This window comes from Perissodus microlepis, chromosome 16 (assembly GCF_051167445.1).
Source record: "Perissodus microlepis isolate ML-2025 ecotype Zambia chromosome 16, ASM5116744v1, whole genome shotgun sequence".
In the NCBI taxonomy this organism is placed as follows: Eukaryota; Metazoa; Chordata; class Actinopteri; order Cichliformes; family Cichlidae; genus Perissodus; species Perissodus microlepis.
In genome coordinates, this window is record NC_140476.1 from 12,501 (window position 1) to 18,052 (window position 5,552).

Genomic DNA, 5,552 nt, shown 5'->3' on the forward strand with positions numbered 1-5,552 from the left:
TGCAAAGGTACTCTGAACCATGCCATGTTGGGCACCTGCGGATGCGCCCGGACACGGGCAATGCAATGACAGTAGAACCAGGCCCTCTGCACCTTCCTTTCTCCCATTGGGACCGTTTTGTCCCATCCTTTTTGGTCCCATTCGCCATATCTCCAGAACCGAAGAAGCCATCGGCGTGGGCTCTTCGCCACAGCGTCCGGCACCAACCAAAACCCCCACCTAGACACCAACATCAGCCCTCTACACCTCTTACTTTTTCAGTTATTCCACTTTTGTCCCATCCTCTCCTGGCTTTTTCCCCATAACCTATCATTTAAGCCTCATCATACCTGCAGTGGGCCACTGGAGGGAGACAAATCACCAAGCACTGAAATTCAAATTTTGCACTGCACACCTCACAGTGTCTGTCTGTGTGTGTGTGTGTGTGTGTGTGTGTGTGTGTGTGTGTGTGTGTTTTTGTGTGTGTGTTTCTGTGTGTGTGTGTGTGTGTGTGTGTGTGTGACAGTTAGACAGAGAGACAGAAAGAGAGAGAGAGAGACAGAGAGAGATACAAATCAAAAAGCACTGAAATTCAAATTTTGTACTGCACACCTCACAGTGTCTGTCTGACTGTGTGTCTGTGTCTGTGTGTGTGTGTGTGTGTGTGTGTGTGTGTGTGTGTGCGTGACAGAAAGAGAGACAGAGAGAGAGAGAGAGAGATACAAATCAAAAAGCACTGAAATTCCAATTTTGCACTGCACACCTCACAGTGTCTGTCTGACTGTGTGTCTGACTGTGTGTCTGTCTGTGTGTGTGTGTGTGTGTGTGTGTGTGTGTGTGTGTGTGCGTGACAGACAGTTAGACAGAGAGAGAGAGAGAGATACAAATCAAAAAGCACTGAAATTCCAATTTTGCACTGCACACCTCACAGTGTCTGTCTGACTGTGTGTCTATGTGTGTGTCTGTGTGTGTGAAAGACAGAGAGAGACAGAGAGAGAGAGAATGAGTGACACTTGCTGTGTATTTAAAAAACAAGCACTCAAACAAACGAAAGAGAATGACAGACGCAGAAGGCGATTGCACTGTTTGCGGCAACCGACGATGCCTTGCTCTCCCCTTGTACAGTGCGTCGTGAAGGCATGTGTGGACCAGGAGATGACGCAGTGCTCCAAAGGCCTGGTTCTGCTGTCCCTTCTGCGGTCTCCTGCTGCAGACGCTTCTGTGCAGGGAAACTGCTACATGTTATGTCACCGATCCCTGCCACGTCGCGTGTCTAACGACCCCGCAGGGCCTGCTGAGTACAGTGGTGGTGGAATCAGCCCGACCGGACACTCCTATATGCCACTTTGACCTTTTTATTCCGTCAAATTTTGACCGATTTCCACCAAGTCCAGAACCGTTGGTGCTATCGACATGGGGTCTTTACCAGGGTGTCCGGAGGACCCAAAAACCCCCCTGTAGACACTACTTTCATCCCTCTACGACACTTACTTTTCGAGTTATTCCATTTTATTCCGTCAAATTTTGACCGATTTCCACCAAGTCCAGAACCGTTGGTGCTATCGACATGGGGTCTTCACCAGGGTGTCCGGAGGACCCAAAAACCCCCCCGTAGACACTACTTTCATCCCTCTACGACACTTACTTTTCGAGTTATTCCATTTTATTCCGTCAACTACTGGCTATTACCACCTAACCTATCCTATCATTTAAACCTCATCATACCTGCAGTGGGCCACTGGAGGGAGACAAATCACCAAGCACTGAAATTCAAATTTTGCACTGCACACCTCACAGTGTCTGTGTGTGTGTGTGTGTGTGTGTGTGTGTGTGTGTGACAGACAGACAGAGAGACAGAGAGACAGAGAGAGAGAGAGAGATACAAATCAAAAAGCACTGAAATTCCAATTTTGCACTGCACACCTCACAGTGTCTGTCTGACTGTGTGTCTGTCTGTGTGTCTGTGTGTGAATGTGTGTGTCTGTGTGTGAGTGTGTGTGTCTGTGTGTGTGACAGACAGAGAGAGAGAGAGAGAGAGAGAGAGAGTGACACTTGCTGTGTATTTAAAAAACAAGCACTCAAACAAACGAAAGAGAATGACAGACGCAGAAGGCGATTGCACTGTTTGTGGCAACCGACGATGCCTTGCTCTCCCCTTGTACAGTGCGTCGTGAAGGCATGTGTGGACCAGGAGATGAGAGGAACAGGAGCCACAGAGCGTCAGCGGCACACACCCAAGCTGCACAGGGCACACGCGGCGCCACGCAGAATAAATGACGTTCCTGAGGCGCAGCCCAAGGCCAGCCACCCGTAGCCTCCTCGCCTCCTCCTCCCGGGACCTTTGAGGAGCACCCCCCAGCCACAGGTACTCATTCCAATGTTACACAATGGCCCAGCATCACAGGCCATCTCCTCACATTGAAATCTCTCCTGATTTCTGTTGCTTTTCCCTCATCTCTGAGCCGGTGTGTGTGTGTGTGTGTGTGTGTGTGTGCGTGCGTGTGCGTGTGTGTGTGCGTGTGTGTGTGCGTGTCTCTCTTTTACACAAAAAGCACATGTGAGTGCAATTGAAACGGCATTAATATGCAATGCACAGGACTTGCCAACTGGGCGCCCTCCTGTGGACCACAGATGCAATTGATTGTCCAAAGCTGTTAATTTCTGCGGCACTAACACCTTCTGACACTTTGTACCGCATTGAGCCAGCAGAGGGAGCCCCTCTTGTCAAATCCCAGTTGCACAGCAGCTGCCCTGCTTCTGTCTGTGTGCTTTGGTGTGTGTGTGTGTGTGTGTGTGTGTGTGAGTGTGTGTGTGTGTGTGTGTGTGTGTGTGTGTACGTGTGTGACAGACAGACAGACAGAGAGAGAGAGAGAGAGAGAGAGAGAGAGAGAGAGATACAAATCAAAAAGCACTGAAATTCCAATTTTGCACTGCACACCCCACAGTGTCTGTCTGACTGTGTGTCTGTCTGTGTGTCTATGTGTGTGTGTGTGTGTGTGTGTGTGTGTGTGCATGACAGACAGAGAGACAGAGAGAGAGAGAGAGATACAAATCAAAAAGCACTGAAATTCCAATTTTGCACTGCACACCTCACAGTGTCTGTCTGACTGTGTGTCGGTCTGTGTGTCTGTGTGTGTGTGTATGTGTGTGACAGACAGAGAGAGAGAGAGAGAGAGACAGAGAGAGAGAGTGAGTGACACTTGCTGTGTATTTAAAAAACAAGCACTCAAACAAACGAAAGAGAATAACAGACGCAGAAGGCGATTGTACTGTTTGCGGCCACCGACGATGCCTTGCTCTCCCCCTGTACAGTGCGTCGTGATGGCATGTGTGGACCAGGAGATGACGCAGTGCTCCAAAGGCCTGGTTCTGCTGTCCCTTCTGCGGTCTCCTGCTGCAGACGCTTCTGTGCAGGGAAAGTGCTTCCGAAAAAGGTTTGCAGCTCTATTTCCAGATAGGAGGGTCTGACAAAGACACGGCGGGCACCCTTGGAGTCGGGGAACGATTCTGCATCCGTGGACGCATCACACGACCGTTCTCCAACTACTGCCCCATCCTGCAAAGGTACTCTGAACCATGCCATGTTGGGCACCTGCGGATGCGCCCGGACACGGGCAATGCAATGACAGTAGAACCAGGCCCTCTGCACCTTCCTTTCTCCCATTGGGACCGTTTTGTCCCATCCTTTTTGGTCCCATTCGCCATATCTCCAGAACCGAAGAAGCCATCGGCGTGGGCTCTTCGCCACAGCGTCCGGCACCAACCAAAACCCCCACCTAGACACCAACATCAGCCCTCTACACCTCTTACTTTTTCAGTTATTCCACTTTTGTCCCATCCTCTCCTGGCTTTTTCCCCATAACCCTAAGACAAACACGTAATTAGGATAAAACGATAAAAGGAGGGCTTGGAGGACACAAAACAATTGGACATAATACAAAAGTCAATAAGAACAAACACATAATTAGGACAAAACAATAAAAGGAGGATTTGGAGGACATAAAACAATTGGACATAACACTAAAGTCAAAACGAGAAACACATAATTGGGACAGAAAAATAATAGGAGGACTTGGAGGACACAAAACAATTGGATGTTACACAAAAAGTCACAGAGGAGGACATAACAAGGACAAAAGAATGTGGGACAGGATGGTTACAAAGAAAGGAACAAGTCATGACGAAACCAAAGGAAAGGACAAATAGGAAGGGGGTGCCATAAATATAAAAACTAAAGACAAATACTGGAAAGGAAATTAAAGAAGGGGGTGCCATGAAAATAATAAAAACAGAGAAAGCCAAAGAAAAGACAGGACAAAACAAAAAAATAATAAAACAGAAAATCCAAGAGTGGGAGGAGACAGCACACTATAAAAGCCAAGAGAGGCACACAAAAAACACACATGGACAGACACGTTGGGCCAGCCTGAAGAAGGCCTATAACTCGCCGAAACGTCGCGACGGCCCAACGATATACACGTGCACTAAAAAACCAAATCATGGTTAATTTTTTGAACTGGGACGGGGTTATCATCACCGGCCCCTTGGACAATCATACCCCTTTGGGGCGTACTGTGGGAGACCTGAACGCCCGGGATGGGAGCAGGTGTGGACAGCGCATTGATTTCCCCTAACCCCTAACCCTAACCCTATAAAAACAGTGATTAAATTAATTTGGCTTTAAAATTCATTAAAAGTAATTTTATAGAGTGCAAATATGTTATTTTTGGCTAAAAAACAGTTAAAATGTAATGCCGGTTTAAAAATAAAGACCAAATTCATTTTTACCGAATAAAAGTAAAAAAGACGAATGGGATTTTACACAGCCGAGGGGAGAATATAAAAGGCGGAGCTCGCACAGGAGCTCATTTCCCACTCGGCACTCGATGAGAGCACATCTCTGTCAGTCCAACTGTTGCCAGCTAACCTAGCTTACAGTTTTCTGTGTGCCACACCTGAGGAAGACCGTGTACGGTCGAAACGTTGTGTTTTTGTGTTTATTTTTAAATAAACAGGTTTTTTTTGGCACACCTTCTTTTGTTGTTTATTGTTTTTTCCTGATTTTTTTCCTTTCCACATTTTGGAAAGCGTTTTTTGTTCACCTTAAAATTAAATTGATATTTTTTGAGGCACATTTTATTTTTTGAAAAGAAGAAACACAAAGGAGAAAAAGACTGGACGCCATGGAAGACGGCTGGACGGTGGTGCGTTATGGCCGCCGCCGCCAACGTGACTGCCAAGTCTTCTGGGACGGGTACGGAGGGCCGCAGGGAGGGATGGACCGCGCACGCTCCTTTTCCTTTCGGAGAAGGGATTATCTTCCCCATCCTAACCCTATGTTAAAAAGACTGAGTTCGGCCATTTTTCACACCCATGTTCCAGGATAAGGATTTACATCATAACCGTTGATATATTGTTTTTCCAGAGGTCCGTGAAAGCACCATTCAGTGGCGCGACCAATCAGAACCCCGATTCGGCAGAGACTGTGGGCCGTGCCAGTGTGTGGACCACTGATTGGTGCAAAAACCCGGGCACCCTAGGCATTATGGGAAGTGTGGTCCGATCCACATGCA

The 5,552-nt window shown here is 47.7% G+C and overlaps 1 long non-coding RNA gene across 1 annotated transcript in view; it reads left to right on the top strand.

Annotated features, from left to right (window-relative positions):
• Nucleotides 1-4,849, top strand: part of LOC146370114 (uncharacterized) — a 6,561-nt gene extending 1,712 nt beyond the window's left edge. Inside the window, exons 2-4 of the long non-coding RNA XR_014797198.1 lie at nucleotides 1-7; nucleotides 2,144-2,344; nucleotides 3,292-4,849. The exon at nucleotides 1-7 is cut by the window's left edge and continues 245 nt beyond it. This is a non-coding gene — a long non-coding RNA (uncharacterized LOC146370114). The remainder of the gene's footprint in view (nucleotides 8-2,143; nucleotides 2,345-3,291) is intronic.
• The last annotated feature ends 703 nt before the right edge of the window (nucleotides 4,850-5,552 follow it).